At 36.4% G+C, this 24,184-nt stretch overlaps 1 protein-coding gene and 1 long non-coding RNA gene across 10 annotated transcripts in view; one reads left to right on the top strand and one right to left on the bottom strand.

Moving 5' to 3' along the window:
* Positions 1-24,184, top strand: part of rreb1a (ras responsive element binding protein 1a) — a 105,441-nt gene that overhangs the window by 38,369 nt on the left and 42,888 nt on the right. For 3 of the 8 annotated variants that reach the window (XR_015524672.1, XR_015524675.1, XM_087309022.1), the window contains exon 2: positions 10,899-10,969. The exons of the other annotated variants lie outside the window; for them this stretch is intronic. The gene's annotated coding sequence lies outside the window, so the exon portion shown is untranslated. The remainder of the gene's footprint in view (positions 1-10,898; positions 10,970-24,184) is intronic. 8 annotated transcript variants of the gene reach the window in all.
* Positions 1,995-7,862, bottom strand: LOC141380803 (uncharacterized). 2 transcript variants are annotated; one of them, XR_015524707.1, is made up of 3 exons: positions 7,693-7,862; positions 4,502-4,735; positions 1,995-4,410 (listed from the first exon to the last, which is right to left on the bottom strand). It is a non-coding gene; the product is annotated as an uncharacterized LOC141380803 (long non-coding RNA). The 2 variants fall into 2 exon arrangements; XR_015524706.1 differs by having other exon boundaries at positions 2,000-4,410; positions 7,550-7,829.

Genomic DNA, 24,184 nt, shown 5'->3' with positions numbered 1-24,184 from the left:
ACACAAAGGGTAAAGAGGCTGTACGGGTGCTGATATTACTTAAATATATCCAACTATCAGCCAATCAGATTCGAGAACCAGACAGAACTGTTGTGTGTGTGTATATATATATATATATATATATATATATATATATATATATATATATATATATATATATATATATTATTTAGTATAATTTGTAAATGCAACAAGCTTATTGTTGTAAAAAAGGTTTTTAAAATTCATTATTTAAATCATTTAAAATTTCAATGTGTACAAACTGAAAATGAAAATAAAAATAATATGGAAAAAAACAAAGCATAAACCATAGGAGCAGTATATCAGAAAATTTCAGTCATTTTAAAACTGTGACTTTTCCAAACCGCAGTAAACCTTGAAATCAGTTGTCATCCCATGCCTAGTCTTCAGACTGACTGATTTAAAAGCTTTGAAACATTTTCGTCTGACTGCATCATAGATGCTCACACAGATACAGAGCTTGTTTGCATGAAGCAAGCTCGCCCCAAGGCGAAGCAGCCAGGGTTGATTTGGAAATGAAAGCCACTTCCTGCACACTGCAATGTTGCCTGTTCTGATGTGTGATCGACTCAGGTGTTGAATGATGTTTAGGAGTGAAGCAGTCGACCACACAGACTGTCAAAACTTTATTTTTATTTGTTGTAGAGCTCCTAAGCCCGTTCACAGTTGAAGGAAAGGTTGCATCTTTCCTGTAGTTAGTCATGTTGCAAAGAAAATCTGTCAGCAGACTAAACTGGAAGTGCAGTACGTGTCCGTGGTTGAGGACAGCAGATTCATCTGGGAAGCAGAAAATCATGAATAAGGATTTTTGCCCCTGAGAAAATCTGCTTTTGTCCTCTTTGGTTTGATGGGCAAACACTCTTCTCTGTTGTGATCAAATGTGAACCGTCATCTGTAAAAGGAACTCAAACCTCACTGGAGTTTCCACATGTTGCCACACAATGGCTGGTCAGATGATTTCAATTCGCTACGTCTTCGCTTTTCAGTGCCTCGCCTGCACTTCTGCTGACTGATTGAGAAACATCCTGAGGGATGCTTTTGACTATTCTCCTCTACCAAACTTTATTTTTATTGAACATGGAGACGTGGTTTTGTAACCTTTATTATGATGGTAATGCTATGGCATTCTTTAAAACTACTCTGTTAGCAAGTTCTGGCACCAGTAACTTACTGTGAATTAATTACAGTTCTTTGTTTACATTACAGCACTATTTATCTTGCTGTATATGTATTTTCAGTATTGAATATTCTTACTGTAAAATATACAGTAATTTTCTTAATGCAACTTTAAAACACAGTAATGTACTGTATAACTGTCCTACAGTATAATTCAGTTCATGTTACAGTTAAACACTGTGTCACTTACAAAATCTTCACATTAACAGTGCAGCTTTGCATCCTCAGTATTGTCACCATGCTTTTGAGTCATGGCTTAGCAACTGTATGAAGTTGTGCTGTTGTTTAATGATTGCCAGCAGGGTTGCCAGGTATGCTTAACAAAACCCTTCCAATTTCTAATAAAACTAATTGCATTCCAGGGCTGGAGAATTGTTCGAAATCGAATTTTGGGCTTTCACCTGATGTAAAAGAATATCTGGGAGAGGCTTCTTGGCTATTTTTCAGTGATCTCCTTAGATAAAATTGTGTTATAAAGTCCATGTGTAATCAAAAATGTTTATTAATTAGGTGAATCGTTAATCCACTGAAGAAAAAAAAATGTATTTGTAATCTTCAACCTAGTCTGACTATTTGCCTCTGCATTTGGAGTGGTGGTCCTTCTCTAAATCAGTTTGATGCTTCGGCCACAATATTCATAGCCACGCCCCCTCTTACTGTTAGTTTCCCATAATGTTATGATGCACAAATAGAAAGCCCCGCCCCCTCAGCATTCCAGTGTTCGGTTACATCAACATACTGAAATAAGTCTCAAACTTCTGCTTCTTGAGAAAAACTACAGACTGCACAAACATCTTGACTGATTTGAAGGGATTGAGCTTTTATTCAAAGTGACTCACACCGTCAACACACCCAGAGCACAGGACTGCCTTATCACTCCTAGTTAGAGTGAGAATGCATGTTATGTATAACAATACCATGTTATTGCATTGTTTTGGTCATGCATTTGTATTTGAGGCGTGATCTGTTTCTTAGCTCTGCAATTAACTATGCACCTTATAGCCTACATCTTCATTTACCTTTAAAAAAGCACATCAAGAAACAATAATATAGGATAATCTTGTCTTCTGAGAAATTCCTGACCCTCAAGCTACTGTATATGTCATATGTATAGATTAATAAAAGTGTAAAGCAATGTTTATTACAGTAAAATCATTGCTCTCTCAGACTATAATCCCCTTTTCTATTTCTGTGATCGGTTCAGAATAACGAGAAAACTTCCATCGCAGAAATGTAAGGCTCTGCCATCTTCCTGCCTGTTCCTGCAATCTCTCATTGTGTGCAGGATTAAACGTTCATTTTAATTCAGCTATTTATTTTTAATAAGCTAATGAATTAAACTATAAGTGGCTCACATTACCTTTTTAAAAAAGCATATTAAATATTATTACTACATTTTTAAAAATAATGTATTTCTTTACTCCTTACTTAGAAAAGTTATATTTTTACGTAACTCGCATTACTTGTAATGTGTTAGCCCCAACACTGCTCATCAGTGTGAGCCAGACTCAAGGCTGTGTGTTTATGACTTGTCGTTTTTGCATTGTCTTGGTCATGCATATATATTTACGCATAACTGCATTATTAGCTGTTGGCCCAGTTTTGTTTTATTTGCATGCATTTTTAAAATAAGACTGTGTTAAACTTTTTAAAAAAATGTAAACACCATTTTAAGGTCAATAATATTATCCCCTTTAAGCTATATTTTTTTTTTATAGTCTACAGAACAAACCATTGGTATACAATGACTTGCCTAATTACCCTCACCTGCCTAGTTAACCTAATTAACGTAGTTAAGCCTTTAAATGTCACTTTGTAACTGTATTGAAGTGTCTTAAAGAATATCTAGTCTAATATTATTTTCTGTCATCATGACAGATAAAATAAATCAGTTATTAGAGAAGAGTTATTAAAACTATTATGATTAGAAATGTGTTGAAAAAAAAATCTCCTCTCTATTAAACAGAAATTGGGGAAAACAAATAAACAGGGGTGCTAATAATTTAGGATAATCCTGACTTCAACTGTATATTTGTGCATAACTACACTATCCGTAGGCCCAGATTTGTCTCATTTGCATGCATTTTTAAAGTAGGACTACATGTTAAACCTTTAGTAGTGCAGTGAACAACTGTTTTATTTATTTTTATCATTATGTGGTGTATGTAGTCTGAGTATAAGCCAGACTCTAGGTTGTGTGTCTATGACTTGTGATTTATGCATTGTTTTGGTCATGCAGTTATGCATACATATGAAGGCATTTCTAGCCCACTTTTGTCTCAATTTCATGCATTTTTGAAAAAGGCGTATGTTTTAAACTTTAACTTAGCAGTGCAGTGAAAAACTGTACATATAGTTGAAGTCAGAATTATTAGCCCCCTTTGATTTTATTTATATTTTAATATTTCCCAAATGATGTTTAACAGAGCAAAGAAATTTTCACAGTATGTCTGATAATATTTTTTCTCCTGGAGAAAGTCTTATTTGTTTTATTGCGGCTAGAATAAAAGCAGTTTTCAATTTTTTAAACAGCATTTTAAGGTATATTATTAGCCCCTTTAAGCTATATTTTTTGTTCTACAGAACAAACCATCGTTATACAATAACTTGCCTAATTACCCTAACCTTCCTAGTTAACCTAGTTTAGCCGTTAAATGTCACTTTAAGCTGTATAAAAGTGTCTTGAAGAATATCTAGTCTAATATTATTTACAGCCATCATGGCAAAGATGAAATAAATCAGGTATTAGAAATGTGAGGATAATAATTCAGACTTCAACTGTATATATACATATTTTTTCATTTTGTGGCATATAGTGTACCTGAAGTCATCAGTATCAGCCAGACTCAAGGCTGTGTGTTTATGACTTGTCGTTTTTGCATTGTCTTGGTCATGCATATATATTTACGCATAACTGCATCAAGATCTGTATGTCTGGTTTTGTTTTAATTGCATGCATTTTAAAAATAAGACTACATGTTAAACCTTTAGTAGTGCAGGGAACAACTGTTTTATTTAATCATAATGTGGCGTTTATAGTCTAACTGTAGTGATTAGTATGAGCCAGACTCTAGGCTGTGTGTTTATGACTTGTGAGGGTGTACGGTTTGCATTGATAAGCATATGAGAGCTCAGGGTGGTGCAGGTTCTGGTAACTCCCTCCACCGGTCATCCACCCCCCCTTCTCTTTCTCTCTCCCCCTCAAAGTCTCTGCTGTTTAATAGAAACAAAGCAAACAAGTCAGGGAGTGAGCGGTTAACTCTCAAGCAGCAAACTGGCCGGTCCCGTTTGTCCAGATTCTCACCTCTCTCTTTTCTCTGCGCCACCTTGCGTGCTCCTCTCATTCATCAGCTTTTCTTTTAAACCCTACACCTCTGCGTCCATGCATCAGCCACCGTCTTTGTCTCACTGGCTTTTATCTCGCTATTGAAACTGATATCGAGGGTGATGTGCTAGGCCAGAAAGTAGCACTATCTCAGCGCACCAACTGCTAGCAAACACGCCGGTTCCTGCACTTGTCCGTGCCTGTCAGCCAGCCCTGAAACAGAGCAGTAGCATTCTTTCACACTCACACACACGCACATATGGAGGAGGAGGTAATCACATAGTGTGCGTACACAAACAGGTTTAACCCAAAATTGGATGGAGCCTCTACCTGCACTCATTAAACGTACATTTAGCCCTAATTAAACTTTTATTTGCTGGCACGACATGACATGTGATCTGTTTAAACTACTTATTTAAAATAAGCTGAATCAACACACTTCTTGAGGCTTTTTGGAGACAAATCGGAGACAAAATAAGTGAACTTGGTGTCTAAATCCATCGTGTGGTACCCAGCATTCTTGACGGTCACACTTTGTTGATGGTCTGTTTGTTGAATTTAAGTTACATTGCATCTACATGCCAACTAATACTCATTAGATTATATGTAGACTGTTAGTTAGGGGTTAGTGAAAGTTGACATGTCAGTTGAATGTCTGTTGAAGAAGCAGTATCAACAGATATTAAGCAGACAGTCTACTTATACTCAAATAGCCCATCATAATAGTGTTACCTCTTGACTGTGTGATCACTTTATGGAGTCTGAATCTAGTAACTCGTCTGATTAGTGTTTGCCTTATTGGTTAGCTATTGCTATCATTGGTTTGAGGATTGTTTTGGAAATTTAATAACTCGTAGAATTAAACTTGGTTGCGCAACTTCTCGCTGTGTGTGCTGTACAGTGATGAATGGGTGACAGTGACGCGAGTTGCATTACATTAGACAAAGTCACTTGAAGCACATCTAGGAATTTACACTAGTTCTGTTCAACAAGATGCAAAAGTTTGAACAAAGATGCAGTACAAGCTGAAATTGAGATTTGTATTTAAAAAAATTGTTATTAAGTTAAGTTATAAAGTCAATAGTATATAGAGTCAAGTTATAATTTGACTGTTTCAATGTAATTTTTTTATCAAAGCTTAAATTTCGTCATAATTAAGTCTTCGATCCTTCAGAAATCATTTTAATATGCTGATTTGATTATAAAACGATTCTTATTAACAGTGTTGAAAATAATTGTTGATATGTAATGTATTTATACATTTAAAGCATCCTCGTGTGATAAAAATACTTATTTTTTGTGTGTTTTCTTTACTTTAATGTATTCCTGCTGAATTAAATAAATAAACTAATTTTTTACATCTTACCCATTCTTAATTTGTGAATTGCGAGGTCCCGGAACAGATCGGGGTAATGGATTCGGCATGTTACCCTAGGATGTAAAGGGATGCTAGTGGGCGTTGGATGGTGGGGGGTGTCGTGGATGTAAGTTAAGAGCTGGGGGGTTGGTTATCACGGACGAAATTGAAGAGGGTTGGGGAGTCGGGAAAGAAAGTGAAAGTGAACAGCGGACGGGGGAGGGGGGCAGTTGAGGTGGGGAATCAGTAAAATGAGGTGCCGGATCAGATTTCAGAGGTGCCGGATCCAAATCCTGTGTGTTCCAGCACAAATTAAGCCCTGCCTACACCTAACCCCGGCCCTTTACAGTTGTAAAGTGCTGTAAACCAAAGTGAAAACCTCAATCTGTATTATTTTAAGCATTTTAAACAACTTTGACTTCAGCAATGTCCTCATAACTCACCATCTCCTTGTTATTCCTGTGCCAAACCAATGAAATAATACACATTTGCAGACAAAGTTTTGTTTTTGTGAATTGTGGGGACATTCCATAGGTTTCTATTGTTTTTATACAGTACAGTCTGTATTTTTCTATTACCCTACACCTAACTCTTCTACCCGATAACAGTAGTAAAGTGCTGTAAACTAAAGTGAAATACTCATTCTGTATGATTTTTAAGCTTTTTGACCAATTGGGACATGAGAAATGTCCTTATAATCTCCTTGTAATACCTGTCATACCAATAAAATTATGCACATTTGTGTCCTGATATGTCACACAAACACAGTTTTGTTTTTGTGAATTATGAGGACATTCCATAGGTATATCTAATGTTTTTACACTGTGCAATCTGTATTTTTTACGTTACTTTAAAGTAAAGTGAAATACTCATTCTGTGTTTTATAAGCTTTTTGAACAACTGTGACTTCAGCAATGTCCTCATAATTCACCATCTCCTTGTTATTCCTGTGCCAAACCAATAAAATAATACACATTTTACATATTGATATGTCAAACAGAGACACAGTTTTGTTTTTGTGAATTGTGGGGACATTCCATAGGTTTCTATTGTTTTTATACAGTACAGTCTGTATTTTTCTATTATCCTACATCTAACTCTTCTACCTCATTACCGTAGTAAAGTGAAGTAAACTAAAGTAAAATACTCATTCTGTAGGATTTATAAGCTTTTTGACCAATTGGGACATGAGAAATGTCCTTATAATCTCCTTGTAATATATTATAATATTGTATAATATTGTTTTTTATTGTCATACCAATGAAATTATGCACATTTGTGTCCTGATATGTCACACAAACACACACAGTTTTGTTTTTGTGAATTGTGGGTACATTGCATAGGTATATCTAATGTTTATATACTGTACAATCTGTATTTTTCTACACCTAACCCTGCCCCATTACAGTAGTATGTTACTTTAAAGTAAAGTGAAATACTCATTGTTTATGATTTATAAGCTTTTTGAAAAATGTAGACACCAGCAGCGTCCTCATAATTCACCATCTCCTTGTAATACCTGTGTCATTATGACATTGTACACATTTGCATCTTGATGTGTCATACAAACACACACTCATCAGTGTGGCTGAAGACCAGCGCAACCTAAAATGTCTTCTCCACCCAGGCCATTATACCTGCCTCTTTGCCTCTCAATTAGGCAGTCTTACCAGCCACTAATCTGATAATCTGTCCTGTCTCTCTCATCCTCCCATCCTCCATCTCTCTATCTCTCTCGTCTGACGGCTCCTTCGCTCGTCTCTCCATCTCCTCTCCATCCCCCAACAACCACCAAAGGCAAAGTTTCCTCAACTTTTCTTCCGCTCGTCTGTCTTCAGACGCTTTAGTCATCAATCCTCTAATTTAAAGACGCGCTCTCCATCACCCCCTCTGCTCGTCTCCTCTCTTCTGAAAAGCTCCTGCACAAAGAGGATAAAGCTACGTAAGTCTGTCCTCCTCTTCATCTGTGCATCTCTGTATCCCTCCATCCCGTCTGCGGACTGACGCTAAACGGGCCAATCACTGATTAGTGATGCAACAAATGATGCTGAACAGCTCCTTATAGTGTTTATTAGGAATAGCCGTAGTTTTTGTCCTCTGCTGATTTTAGGTGGGAAATATTTTCAATGTTAATTAAAATAGCCACACTATTATTAAAGGGATAGTTCAATAATTATCATCTAATTTGTTCTCTCATATGTGGTTTTAAACTTTTTTTTAATACACACACACACACACACAAGATATTTTTAAAAATTCTGGCACTTATTGACTTCCATAGTGGGATAAAACGACTATGTGAGTGTCAGCTACAGACATTTTTCAAAGCATCTACTTTAGTGTTCGACAGAAACTATAGTTTTGGGCACGTAAACGGTGAATAAATGGTGATGGAGTATTAATTTTTGGGTGAACTGTCCCTTTAATATTTAATTAAAATTTCAGGTCAATTAAATGTTAAATAAAAGATGAATGAAAAGTAAATGTTAAATAATAAAGCTACACTATTATTGAAGGGATAGTTCACACAAATGAAAATCACCTCATTTATTTCCTCTCGTAGTTTTAAACATTTATCACGCACACGCACAAGATATTTGAAGCTTGTTGCTGGCACCCATTGACTTCCATAGCTTATCAATAAATATGGAGGTCAATGTGTGCCAGCTGCAGCATTTTTCAAAGTATCTTCTTTTGTGTTACCCGTATTTTATATTAAAATAATTAATTTCTGAGCAAGTAAAGGGTGAATAAATCATGACAGGATATTCATTTTTGGGTGAAGCATCCCTTTAAATATTAATTAAAATTACTAGTCTAATAAAATACATACTAGTCTTATAATATATCTATGGTGAGCTGGAATTTAAAAATGCTTATGTTTGTGGTATTCTTATTTTAATAATCTAGTGTTGGTAGTTTTTAGATTTGTTTTATTAGATTTTAATTGGAAAATGGTATTACATTTTGACAACTTAAGGACTTATTCATATTCACTTATTTATATAAACATGTTTGCTTTTTAGGGGAATTAATAGAAGAGTAAAGGCTCTCCTTTAACTAAAGTTAACTAGGTTGTCTGAAAACATGATTTGTACAAGTTAATATGAATTATAATGTTCTTTAATTTGCTTAAATTTGTAAAACACTTACTAATTTCCATGAGATTGTTACTTAGATTTTTCTGTATTTATTGTTTATTTGTTTGAATATTCTTGTGAGTTTTGACCATCAGTATACACATGCCTCAGTTCAACATGCACTCAAAAAGTGAGTCAGAAGTGGATTCAGTAATTGCAACAAATGATTCAGTGAGTTCATTCAGCGAAGGATGTGTCAGTGATTCAAACCACTAGTTTTATGTTTGTGAATCAGTTGCTATGATTCACTGGATGAACTTGCTGAATCATTCATAGCGATTATTAAACCAACTTCTGACTCAGTAGTTTAATTATTTGTTTAAAAGATTCACACAAACTCGCCAAATCATTTAATATTCATTGATTCAAACCAAGTTTGTTAATTTTTTTGTATGAAACATTAAACTTAAGTGAGCCAGAAGTTGATTCAGTAATTGCTATAAATGATCCAGCGAGTTCATTCAGTAAAGGTTTTGTCAATGTTTCAAATTGGTAGTTTCCAAGTTTGTGAATCTTTTGAATGAATCATTAAACTAAAGTGAGTCAGAAGTTGATGCAGTAATTGCGATGAATGATTTAGTAAGTTTGTTCAATGAATGATTTGTCAATGATTCAATAATTGCAAAGATTCACTGGATGAACTTGCTGAATCAATTATAGCAATTATTAAATCAACTTCTGACTTGTTAGTTTAAGAATTTGTTTAAAAGATTCACAAACTTGGAAACTACCTTTTTAATCAATAAAGAGTGATTCACTAATTAAACTCGTTTAATCATTCAATTTTCATTGATTCAAACAATCAGTTTCCAAGTTTGTAAATCTTTTATATGAATCATTAAACTTAATTGAGTCAGAAGTTGATTCAGTAATTGCTATGAATGATTCAGCAAGTTCATTCAGTAAAGGTTTTGTCAGTTATTCAAACCAGTAGCTCCCAAGTTTATGAATCTTTTTGAATGAATCATTAAATCGAGTCAGAAGTTGAATTACTGAATCAACTTCTGACTCGCTTTAGTTTAATGATTCATGACTCAATCATAGCAATTATTGAATGAACTTCTGACTCGCTAGTTAATTATTTGTTTAAAAGATTAAAAAGAATTGATGAAAAGTGATTCACTAAATGATAAATAAATGTGAAATAGCTGTATCATTCCATTTTCATTGGTTTAAACCGGTAGATTTTCCAAGTTTGTGAATCTTTTATACAAATAATTAAAGTAGTGAGTCAGCATTTGATTCAGTAATTGCACTGAAATTTACAGCAAGTTCATTCAGTGAATCATTTATCATTGATTCAAACTGGTAGTTTCCAAGTTTATGAATCTTTTGAATAAATCATAAACTTAAGAAAGTCAGGCATTGATTTAGAATTGCTAATAATGATTCAGGGAGTTCATTTAGTTAAGCATTCGTCAACGTTTTAAATCAGTAGTTAGAGTTTGTGAATCTTTTGAATGAATCATTAAAGTAAACTCTTGCTTGGGAATCAGTTGATATCGTATAAGTGATGGACTCATTTCTGCTGCACATTAACTGGTAATCATCATATATTTCATTATAAATATTCAAGGGGATTGTGAGTTGTTGTTTTGTTTTGTTTTTTATCCTAACTCTTGGCTTGAATTGGAGCACTCTGAGATTGATGCGAGTTAAACTGTATCATTACTGCAGGTCAAACTCCAGCCACTGAGATTTGAGATTGTCTCTCGCTTCATAGGGATATGATTCAACACGGCGAGTTTTGCAACGTTTTTATTACTTTATAACAGATTTCAAGGTCAAAAGTCTGTGTCTCTTCCCCCGAAAGAAGCTGTGTAAGAGTGTGTTGATAGGCATGCATATGATTAAACTGCTCTTTGTGGTCTCCCTGCAGTGTGAGCAGTGGTTGCTGACACTCGAGGTGCTTCTTCCAACACCGAACAGCAGCAGAGTAAAGCAACCTCGGTAAATATACCTCACCGTCCGGTCCAAGCCGAGGCTGCCTGTCCGCGTGAGCACGACCCTATTGCATCCTCACTGTTTGCACACGCAGCATGGACGAACCGGCCTGCTTATCGAGCCATACGTTTAGCCTGAACTCAATTTTATGGCTTCTCTTTTTCTTCATCCTTTCATCTTACATGTCTGTTCGTCTTTGCTGGTTTACAGCCACAGCTATCCTCAGTTTTGCATTCTTTCTCTGCTCTGTCGTTCATGAAACCTGGCATCTTTTGCAGTGTGCATGAAGCTTGACACACATGCAGCTTAAAGGAACACTCTAGTTGTTTTCCTAAACTATTTCACAAGGTTTTCATAAAACTAGAGTTAAACTGTTCATCATATTAATGCATTTAACTAGCGGTGGGAGAACTTTTAGCTTAGCATAGATCATTGAATCGGATTAGACCGTTAGCATCTTGCTCAAATGAGTTTTTATAATTTTCCTATTTAAAGCTCGACTCTTCTGTAGTTACACCATGTACAAATACTGATGCAAAATTAAAAGTAGTTTTTTTAGGTCGATATAGCTAGGAACTACACTTATTGGCCGCTTTATTAGGTACACCTTACTAGTACCAGATTGACCTTTTGCCTTCAGAACTGCCTTAATCCTTCATGGCATAGATTCAACAAGGTACTGGAAATATTCCTCAGAGATTTTGCTCCTTATTGAAAAGATAGCATCACACAGTTGCTGCAGATTTGTCGGCTGCACATCCATGATGCCAATCTCCCATTCCACCACATCCCAAAGCTGCTCTATTGGATTGAGCTCTGGTGACTGTGGAGGCCATTTGAGTACAGTAAACTCATAGTCATGTTCGAGAAACCAGTCTGAGATGATTTATGCTTTATGACATGGTGTGTTATCCTGCTGGAAGTAGCCATCAGAAGATGGAGACACTGTGCTCAAAAAGGGATGGACATGGTCAGCAACAATACTCAGGTAGGCTGTGGTGTTGACACGATGGTATCAGTTGGACCCAAAGTGTGCAGAAAATCTCCCCCACACCATTACACCACCACCACCAGCCTGAACCGCTGATACAAGGCAGGATGGATCCATGCTTTCATGTTGTTGAGGCCAAATTCTGACCCAAATGTGTCAGCAGAAATGGAGACTCATCAGAGCAGGCAAAGTTTCTCCAATCTTCTATTGTCCAGTTTTGGTGAGTCTGTGTGAATTGTAGCCTCAGTTTCCTGTTCTTAGCTGACAGGAGCGGCACCCGGTGTGCTCTTCTGCTGCTGTAGCCCATCCACCTCAAGGTTGGACGTGTTGTGTGTTCAGAGATGCTCTTCTGCAGAGCTCGGTTGTAACGAGTGATTTTTTGAGTTACTGTTGCCTTTCTATCAGCTGGAACCAGTCTGGCCATTCTCCTCTGGCATCAACAAGGCATTTGCGCCCACAGAACTGCCGCCCACTGGATATTTTCTCTTTCTCAGACCATTCTAGAGATGGTTGTCCATAAAAATCCCAGTGGATCAGCAGTTTCTGAAATACTCAGACCAGCCCGTCTGGCGTGACCACCATGCCACATTCCAAGTGAATTAAAAATCCCCTTTCTTCCCCATTCTGATGCTCAGTGTGAACTGCAGTAGAGCTTCTTGACCATGTCTACATGCCTAAATGCATTAAGTTGCTGCCTTGTGATAGGCTGATTAGAAATTTGCATTTAGAAGTTTGGACAGGTGTACCTAATAAAGTGGCCGGCAAGTATATATTTTCAGTCTATAAGGTTTCACTCCATACACCGTGTATAAAGTAGTGCCAGCTAGGCATGATGTTGGTTATGTTGATGGAAATTAGCCGATAGTTTCTGTTAGTATCAGCCTAGAAAATAGCGGTCTTACTACACGATGTAACTACAGAAGTCAAGCTTTACATAGGAAAATTATGTTTTGATCATTTTTAAGCAAGATGCTAATGGTCTAATCTGATTCAATGATTGATGCTAAGCTAAGCTAATAGCGCTCCTGCCAGACCTAGAGATTGCCTAAATGAATCAACTTGGTAAACTGCGTAACTGTTTAACTCTAGTGTTGTTGTAAAATAAGCCTATAACGTGTCCCTTTAAATGGGATTGGATCTTTGAGTTAGCTAAACTAAACCGATTTGTCAAGATACTGTTTATTGTGTTGCTTTATAAAAGCACGGAAATCTTTGAGCTTGAACTTCTTTGTTGCTTTGAGCTCATCAGACGTCACACATTGATATATTCATGCTAACCTCCTCTGCATGAAGCTGATGCGCTGTCTTGTTTTGTGCTGAAAACAAGAGATGACTTTGCATCAAGATGAAGGAAGGAATCTGAGAAATGTATTTGTGATTTGTGCACTGAGGGAAAAGAATGCCAGTAGATGTAAAGACAAAATACCAGACAAAGACAAGACAAACTTCAATCTTAAAACAGGTAGACTTGAAGACTGTTAATAGAAATAAGTCGTGCAATGTTTCAGGTAAAAATAGACGACCACATTTTGGTAACATATATTATAATAAGGATCTCGTTTGGTAACATTAATTGACATAAACACTGTAGAAGTATTGTTCATTGTCGGTTTATTTATATGAATGTCACTTTCAACGTTTACTAATAGATTTGTTTGTTGGTTTATTAAATATTAACAGAAATACCCTTATGTAAAGTGAATAAATAAGAAGAAATATGAAGAAATATACATTTACAGTGTGATAAAATAGGATTAAAAAAGATCCAAGAATGTAGTAGTCAAGTTTTCAATAGGAAAATTATAGAAATGTTTTGGGAATTTTTTGAGCAAGATGCTAATGGTCTAATCTGATGCAACGATTGATGCTTAGCTAAAAGCGCTCCTGCCAGACTCAAGAGATCGGTTGAATTGAGTCAAATTGGTCAAATATAACTGGTCAAATATATTTATTTGGTATAATTGGTCAAATATAATGCCGCTGTCCTGCAAAGATTAGTTCCAACCCCAATCAGACTCACCTGGGCTAGCTAATCAAGCTCTTACTAGGCTTTCTAGAAACATCCATGCTGGTGTGTTGAGGCAAGTTGAAGCTAAAATCCGCAGGACACCGGCCCTCCAGGACCGACTTTGGACACTAATAGATTTGTTTGTTGGTTTGGCAAATAATAACAGAAATACACTAATGTAAAGTGAAAAACTAAGAAGAAATATACATGTACAGTGTGATTAAAATAGGGTAAAAAGGTCCCAGAGTGTAGTAATTAATATTAGTGTTGTGAATTAAGAAGCTTAGTCAGCAAAAAAGTATGTATTAGTACATTAGTTTCAAAGGTCACATTAATCAAAAGTAAATACTGTAAATGTTTATTAATTTTGTTGTAAAGTGTTACAAAAATATTAAAATCTTAAGATTAATGTTAATTAGTATTGATCAGTATTAAGTAATTGTAATTTATTTTATTTTGTGTGTGTGTGCGTGTGTGCGTGCGTGCGTGCGTTTGTGTGTGCATGTGTGTTTTTGCTTGCTTGGTTGTGTGTGTGGGTGTGTGTGTGTGTGTGTTTGTGTGTTTTTTTTGTGGTGTGTATTTGCGGGAAAGTGTGCATGTGTATTTGTTTGTGTGTTTTGTTTGTTTGTGTGTATGCGTGTGTGTGTGTGTGTGTGTGTGTTGATTGCATTTGTGTGTTTGTTTGTTTGTTTGTGTGATTTTGTGTGTATTTGTTTGTTTGTGTTTGGTTTGTGCATGTGTGTGCGTTATGTCTACATGTTTGTTTATTTGTTTGTGTATTTTTGTGTGTGTGTGTGTGTGTGTGTGTGTGTGTTTGTGCATTTGGGTGTGTTTGTGTGTATGCAATTTTGTTTGAGTGTGTTTGTTTGTATGGTGTGTGTGTGTGTATGTATGTGTATATATATGTATATATATATATATGTATGTATATATATATATATGTATATATATATATATATATATATATGTATATATATATATATATATATATATATATATGTATATATATATATATATATATATATATATATATATATATATATATATATACATATATATATATATCCTTCCAGCTGCAACCCAGTACTGGGAGACACCCATACACACTCACATATATACACTCACACAATCTATGGCCGATCTAGTTTACCCAATTCCCCAATAGTGCAGTTGTTTGGACTGTGGGGGAAACCGGAGCACCCAGAAGAAACCCACGCCACACTTGCTGTGAGGCGACAGTGCTAACTACTGAGCCACCGCCATTTTAAAGAACATTACAGCTATTGACTTCCTTAGTTTGTTTTCCAACTAAGGATGCTAAAGGCTACCAGTCTCCAACATTCTACATTATGTATACGTTTTGTGTTGAACCGAAAAAAGAAACTGCAGTAGGAAATGGTGAATATTTTGGATGAGCGATCCCTTTAATAATAAATGTAAGAACAATGGTGTAAACGCCAACAAACATAAAGATTGTTGAAAGTTTCTGATCTAACAGTTCATCCAGTCTGAATGAGAGCTGTTAGCTGTATTTTCCACGGCTGGGTCTGAAGTGTTCTCAGGTAGCGAGGTCAAAGGTCAACATTCTCTCCTCTAAAACAGCTGTGTTATCTAGGTGAAAGTATGATGCTCGCAAAAACAGACACTCTTTTACACACACTTAAAATAATAAGAATGAAATATAATCAGTTGAAGTCCAATTGATCAGCCCCCAGTATATTTATATTTTTCCTTAATTTCAGTTTAATGGGAAGAAGGTTTTTTCAGTATGTTTGTAAACATAATAGTTTTATTAACTCATTTCTAATAAATTATTTATTTAATCTTTGCCATGATGACAGCACATGCTATTAGACTAGATATTCTTTATTAAGATACTAGTATTCAGCTTAGAGTGACATTTAAAGGGTTAACTAGGTTAATTAGGGTAAAGTTAGGGTAATTAGGCAAGTCATTGTATAACAGTGGTTTGTTCTGTAGACAATGCAAAACAAATATTGCTTAAGGGGGCTAATAATATTGACCTTAAAATGATTTTAATTGCTTTTATTTTAGCTGAAATAAAACAAATAAGACTTTCATCAGAAGAGAAAATATTATAGGAAATACTGTGAAATAATCCTTGCTCTCTTAAACATCACTTGGGAAACATTTGAAAAGAGCTGAAGTGCTTATTAGCATGACTAACGCAGTGAGGTGATGTGCTCAAACTGAGGTCTGTTCACAGGAGCGTGTTTAGTTTTCTGATTTCATCTCACTCTTTGCTCTCCTATGAGTCACGGCCTGTTGCTCAAGCTAGGCTTTGGAGCGCCTGCAGTCCCCCATGCTCAGACTTGCGGCGCATCTGTTGAAAGTCACGCAACAGGACCAAACAATCTATCACATACAGACAGAGCAGGAGTGATTAAATCTATTAGATGCCACTGAGATAGAAGCTGGAAGTGCATTCAAATTGACCAGACAGAACCGGACTTTGCTTCCCTGTGAAACATTCATGTCATTGTTTAATTTGGATGTTGAGTTGGTGGTTGTACGATGGTTCGGCCTGAGGCTTTTACGCAAGGTGAGGCAGTCTGTCATCCTCCGAAACCTGTTTGAGAGGCTGCAGGTCTAGAGATGAAGGAGATACCGAGATCTCACCGTAAACAACAGTGGCACTAAAAGATTAGCTTGTGGTGAATCTTTCATTAAGTATGCTGGTGGAAAAAAAGCTGAGTGTTACAACGCTGAACCAAAAAACAAGTCAGACTAGATGGAATGAAAACATTGATGCAGAACTCTGATGCTTGTTGGTAGGTCTTTACAGTATGCTAGTGTGAGGTTGCTGGATTTCTTTTTTGCTTACCATGTCTGTTTCTGTTCTGCTCTTGGGGCATTGAACTGATTTTATAGAGGAAGTATTCAATACGAGCTCTGTTTTTCTCACACTATATTTGAAACGATTAGTGATGATATAACGTATATATAGAGACATGAATGAATTTGACAACGTGCAACCTTTTTTATCTTAGGTTTTTTTTATTGTATCTGGCTTGGATTTAAAATTTTTATCCCTGACAAGTATCTTTTGGCCCATTTCCACTGAGTGGTACAGTATGGTATGCTATGGGGAGGCCCACACGGAATCTGCGCTCGCAGAATTCTGCAGAGTTTTAGCCCATCATTAATTCTGTTTATTTACTTGAGTAAATGTGTGTCAGTTTTTAAATTAATTACAGTAATATTATAGACTAATATGAAAATGCTCATCTGATTTATGTACAATGCCGTTTGTACAGTAATATTTTCTGTCTTTTAGTAGATATGTTATATGACAGACTTGCTTTGTTCACCAAATAAAGTGAATCTAATTGGATTCACATTTTAAGCAATGAATTAAAGTTGAAAAGATATAATTTTTTATTTTACATATTAAGATTTTAGTTATGATACTCTATTCTCCGCAAAAATAGTCCACAGATTCCGTCTGGCCCTATGCATGGGTCACCCTTATCTGGCTTGTGTTTCCACTGTCGAATGAGATCAATGGTGCCCTTTTGGTGGGCGTGGTGTTTGACAGAAAGTGTGAGTCGATGTCATTCTCGCTCGAGGAAATGTCTACAGTTAAGCTGTTCAGGTTCATATGAGAAGCACTTCTCACTAAACAGATGCTTTATACACATAAAAACTTGTGTATAAATGTTCATTACTAACCTTCTATGAACATGATTTGATTATAACTGCTGATCAATGACAGTGCGATTCTTTAAAATAAATAAATAAATAAATAAATGCAACTTATATGAACACATACAGACCCTTACAGTCTCTGATATGATATTTATTACAGAAAAGCTACACACAGCAGACATTTAGTCCTTATTTGGGTTCAAAAACAACACCAACATATAGCCCACAGTCAGAGCAAACCTCTCATCTGTGTCTGTAATCTTCAGCAGCACATGTAAGCTCTGTTTGAGAGTCATTCCATCATTCCCTGTTCATAATAGTCCAGAAGGTGATGATAATAGTTAAACATGGCAGTTTGCTCATGTTATGGCCCAGACAGAATCTGCGGACGGTTTTTGCTATTTCTGCGGAGAATGTTGGTAAAAATCAGCGGATTTCTGCGAAATTATTTTGGGAGTATCATAACTAAAACCTTAATATATTAAAAAGTTATAAATTACTGAATACAAACTGTATAAAATCAGATTAACACATTTACTCAAGTAAATAAACAAAATTAATAATGGGCTAAAAATCTGCAGGATTCTGCGGATAATCTGAGGAAAGTCAGCGGAATTCTGCGTGCGCAGATTCCGTGTGGGCTTACTCATGTTTTAGGTTGCTGAAAGAATCATTTGCTCCTTTGTTTTTCTGTGTTTCCGGCTTCTCCTTTGTTTTTCTGTATGTCACTCTTGCGTTTGTCTGTTTCTGAAAGAATGTAAGCTCTTTAATAATCATGTGCATGTTATTATCATCAGCTCAAGAAGTTCGTTATTTCCTATATAAATGCGCGGCTTGTTCAGGTGAGAGAGAAACCGCTCGCGCTTTAGACGGCCTTGTAAACAACACCGGTGCACAGGGTAGATTCTGCTCTTCTTGGCTTTGTTGCTACTCAAGACGACGACAAGGTTTGTGTAAGCTCAGGTCGACCATGGCTCTTCGTTATATGCGTATATTATTACAGTGTAATGTCTCAGTTGTGTATTTAAATATGGCGCTTTCATTCTTCTAGCTTGTGCACTTGCTAGTGATTTATCCATGTTAACCAAAAGCATTTAGCTGTGTGTCACCGCCTTTTGGTACTCTTTTATTTTGCTTTGATTAGGGTACCCAACAAATGGTACGGTACGGCTTTTTTGGCCCTTTGGGCTGTGGAAACGGCCATTTAAGCGTACCGTACCACTCATTGGAAATGGGCCATTAAATAACCATGATTTCATCTAACTGCATGGTAGGGTTGTCACGATACTGGAGTTTGGTACCAATAGATACTAAAATTAAGAATGTCCACTTCCTGCTAACATTTGAACACTGTTGAACAGAGCTGATTGGCCATTGTGTTCACATGCTCAACAGAAATGACTGTGATTGGCGGTAAAGGTCATCAGTTCAGTTATAGGGGACACTGGAGCGTTTCAAAGTCACGTCCATCAGCTGATTTGTCTATAAGCTGTTTAAGAATTCACCTGACATCGCTCAAATGTTAGCGGGATATGGACATTATTAAAATTTCAGTACTGATGGGTTCCAAATTCCAGTATCGTGACAACCCTACTAGAGACTCAGTGGTTCTGCATGTGTGTAAATTTGAAAAAGTGCATGGTTAGGCCATTTTATTGCATCTGACTGGGATTTAAATGTTTCATCCCTAACAAGTAACTTAAATCACCATGAATTCTAACTGCATCATCATTTAATAGACATCCGTCAGTGATTGTTTACTCATCAATTGCTGTTTTACTCAAATATACATGAGACTTAATACGAGTTCCCAGTTCATGCAATCTTACACAGGGAAGATCTCAAATTAAGAGCTTCATCACAGCTTTTAATAGTCAGGGAAACTCACCATCAGGTTTCAGCAATTTCCTGATTGCAGTCATTTTCCTAGTGTTCGGTGACACCACACATGTTGATAAGGAGATAATTGTGCTTCAGGACATTTCTTTTGACTTGTGACGAGGTTTATAAAGTCCTATTGTGTTTTGCCTGAAGCATAAACCTACTTCAATAGGCCTTTTACATAAAGATCAGAGGGAAAGTGCTTGTGTAATAGTCAACCGTCAAGTCTTGGGTCAATGACTTTCCAATGAATGTGATTTACATGAGTAAAAGAGGGAGTACTAGTAATATTGCTTCCACTTTGTCCTAGTTTAGCCCCAAAGCAGCCCCCTTCCTCTTGGTCTCTGTAAACATGGTGCTGTACTGATACCCTGATCTTTGCCCTTAGAGAGTAAGAGAGACCGAACGGGAAAAGTTCAAGCTGCACACGATGCCATACAATGAAACGAGAGGTTTGTTGGTGAGGAAATGAGTCAATGTTGTATTTTTCTCCGACTCAATCTGCACCCTAGCTCTAGAGGTCATTCATTAGTAGATTGTGTGCACAAATCCGTACACTGGTAAGGGCACTAGGGTTGTCATGATACTGGAATTTGGTTCCGATCGTTCCTGAAATTTTAAAATCGTCCATTAAACATCACAGCTTTGCCATTGTGTTCACGTGCTCAACAAAAATGACTGTGATTGGCCGTGAAGGTCATCAGTTCACTAAACTCACTGCTGTTTACTGAGTGTAACCACACATACATGAAGGTCTTACTCTCTTAAGAGGTCTTGATCTCTGCTCCTGGAGACCCACTGTCCTGCAAAGCTTGTTTCCAGCCTGCTTCAGCACATCTTCTTCTGAATTTATATGATGTTAAAATGTTTGATTTAGCTTCTTCAATTTTTTTGATTATGGTTGCGCTCAGCTGGCGTCTAGGAACATGTTTCAAGACGTATAAAACATTTATATAAACATATATAAAATGAATACTTTTCTCTATAGATACAGACATTTTTTCATCTCTCAGTGGATGCTTATAAATTATATCATCATTAATATAATTATCGCAATAAATAGCAGAAAAATATTGAGATACACACTCGCCGGCCACTTTATTAGGTACACCTTACTGGTATTGGGTTGGACCCGCTTTTGCCTTAAAGGCATTTTGCGCTCACAGACTTTTTCTCTTTAATCCCTAGAGATGGTTGTGCATGAAAATCCCAGTAGATCAGCAGTTTCTGAAATACTCTGACCAGCCCTTCTGGCACCAACAACCATGCCACGTTCGAAGTCACTTAAATCCCCTTTCTTCCCCAATCTGGTGTTCAGTGTGAACTGCAGCAGAGCGTCTTGACCATGTCTACATGCCTAAATGTATTGTGTTGCTGCCACGTGATTGGCTGATTAGAAATTCGCATTAACAAGCAGTTGGCCAGGTGTACCTAATAAAGTGGCCGGTGAATGCATTGTAATTCCATATGAATTATCCCTAAAAAGGATGAATAACAGCCACCGTGAATCTCTTCTGTTAAACCAAGTGTTGGTTTCCTGTAAGCAGTAGTGCAGCTTCCTTCCTCAGCCTCATTTATTCGTGTTAGCTAATACTCATTTCACACGAGAGACTCTGCGTTTCTCCTGTTTCCTTTCAAGCGATGTGATGTCAAGACGGACACTGGGGGCTGTAATAAACTACCAACATATGGCTGCTGGATTTACTGCTGTCACAACCCCTCGCCTCATTGCAGAACTCTCTACTACTTCTCAATTTAACCACAAAGTGCTTTCTTTTAAGCAAACCATCCCCTTTTTTTCAGCCGTCTCCCACATTTATATCTTCGCTCTTTACAAAAGCCATTCAAGACTCCTGGAAGGAGTCTACTAACAGGGAAAGCCGCTTCATACAGTCTGCTTTTGAAGTGCATGTGTCACTTTTGGCAGTTTGGCTTGGAGCTATTGTCTGACATCAATCCTTTGCTTGCCCAACCCATCCCAGCTTTGTCATTTACATCTCAGGAGCCAATTACTGAAGAAAAAAGGGTCTGGTATGGCAGGGTTTTGGACTAAATCGTATTTTGCCAACTTGAGTCTATGATTACAGATGGATGCTTTGGCATTGAGCCCAAGTTTTAAGGTAAATTTAGATTAGGAATGCTTCTCTAATATTACAGCATCATATGTGACCCGTGGCAAAGTAGAGGCAAGGCCAAGCCTACCGACTTTTAGCTTGAGCTGATTGGCTAGGTGTGTGTGTAATACAGGATGTGCACACGTTTTTCAGCTCATACTTCATTGTAATGTACATTTCTCACTATTAATAAAGCATTGACTTTTGCAAAGATAAACTCCTACCTGACAAAAGTCTTGTCGTCGATCCCAGTTGTAAGAGCAACAAAACTTGACTTCTAGTGGATCATTTGTAAAAGTGGCAGATTTTTTCCGATCTGTTGATCTGCATTCCAATCATCTCAAATACTGCTGAAGACCTACTGGAACCTGCTTGGAGCCAAGATTCTCATAGAAATCAGTCAAGTTTGGTGAAGGAGAAATCATGGTTTGGGGTTAGATTTAGTATGGGGAGAGATCTGCAGAGTGGATGATCAACATCAACATCCTGAGGTATCAAGACATTTGTGCTGCCCATTACATTACAAACCACAGGAGAGGGACAATTCTCCAGCAGGATAGCGCTCCTTCTCATACTTCAGCCTCCACATCAAAGCTCCTAAAAGCAAAGAAGGTCAAGATGCTCCAGGATTGGCCCAGTCACCAGACATGAACATTATTGAGCATGTCTGAGGAAAGACAGTGGAGGCATCCAAACTGCAAGAACGCTTTCTTTGCCATTCCAGATGACTTTATTAATCAGTGATTAGAGTCAGAGATGTATGGATGCAGTCCTCCAAGCTCATGATGGAGTCAGACACAATATTCATTCTGTCTCCACTGCAGCAGGACTTTATATTCTATACTGGACATTATTTCTGTTCATTAAAAAGACTTTTGTCTAAGCAGAGTCAGACCTTACTGTCCTAATGAAATCATTCAAAATCAAGACATGATTAGATTTTATTTTGGTCAAATAAGCGTAATCTAGAGGCCTTTGCCTTTCATATAAGCCACTTCTGATACCAAATGATCAACCAGAAGAAAAGTTACAGTATTATTTGTTCCTAAAACTTGGATAAGCGACTTTTGTCAGGTAGTGTAGTTATTAATATACTAGTTGGTTTAGGTATAACATTAGGGATGTAGAATTAGACAGGAATATGTACTTTATAAATATTAATAAACCGCCTATATCTTAATAATAGGTAATAAGCCATTAGTTAATAGTGGAAATCAGTACTTAAGCTAAAGACGTAGCATTTTCTCCTATATTTAAGCTCTGAAAACATGGAATAGATCAAAGCTTATAATATATAAGTGATTTTTCTAAACCTTTTACTCAACTTTAAAGTGTTCTCTTTTACTTGGTTAAAGAGGCATTAAAGGGATTTTTAGAGTCAATCTATGGCCACATATACTTTTAAAATAAAACAAAACAAAGTGTTGAGCAAAAAATGAATAAAAGATTGCAAATCTGCAGAAATTTCAAAGCAAAAAAGAATTTTTGAGAAATAAAAATTGAAATTTGAATACAAAAAAAAGAACTGCAAATAAAAATCAGGCAGTGCAAGAAAAAAACTAACTTTTTTTAACTAACTTTTTTTACTATACTAATGTATAGTATTTAAAAAAAAAAAATACTATACATGTTTTGCAAAACATTTTTTATTGCATTGTCTTTACAAAACCAAATTTTATGATGAAACTTGGACCTTTACGGCAGGCCCAGACCTACTGGAGTGTAAGACATCCTCGGTGAGACTGTGTCTCCAAGTGATGATGTCGCTTAAATGGAGGCAGGTCCGGGCCCTTGACTCCGCCCTCTTGTCAAATCAGGACCACAAAGTGAAACGCGAAGTGCAGAGAGAAAACAGCATTGCAAACTCACGGTTGGCTAAAAAGCAAATCAAGATAAGCATTGCAATTGACTGGATGGGTTATGTAAAGGCAATTCTATAAAAAATGTTTTGCATATGTATGTATGTGTATGTATGTATATATATATATATATATATATATATATATATATATATATATATATATATATATATATAATGCAAAACATTTAGAAATATTTGCAATATATATATATATATATATATATATATATATATATTTTTTTTTTTTTTTTGCAAATATTTTAGTTTTTTTGCACTGCTTCATTTTTATGTGCAGTTCTTTTTTGTTTGCAAAATTCTTTTTTTATTTCTCAAAACTTAATCTTCCCTTTGCAGTTCTTTTTTGTTCGCGAAACTTTTTTATTTTGCAAGTAGAATTGGGCCTAGATTGACTCTATAGTGGTTTCTTAATATATATATATACAACAAATCTTGGAGAAGTACAATAAATATAGCAAATTTGTTTAGCATTTTTGAATGCTTTGAATGAATTTCTAAAGAAGTTTTATAATGTTGAAAGGGGAAAAGCTGAGAGGCACAGACAGAAGACTAAACAAGATGGAGAGAGAACCGAAAAACAGAACAGCAGAAGCATTCTTGCTCGCTCGGTTTGGCACCGTGTGAGCGCTCTTTTCCACCCTTGTGTGCTTCTGACTAACACACAAATACAGCTTGCACA

Source organism: Danio rerio, chromosome 24, assembly GCF_052040795.2.
Source record: "Danio rerio strain M-AB ecotype USA chromosome 24, GRCz13ab, whole genome shotgun sequence".
NCBI classification, from domain to species: Eukaryota; Metazoa; Chordata; class Actinopteri; order Cypriniformes; family Danionidae; genus Danio; species Danio rerio.
This window is presented reverse-complemented; position numbering and strand designations above follow the sequence as displayed.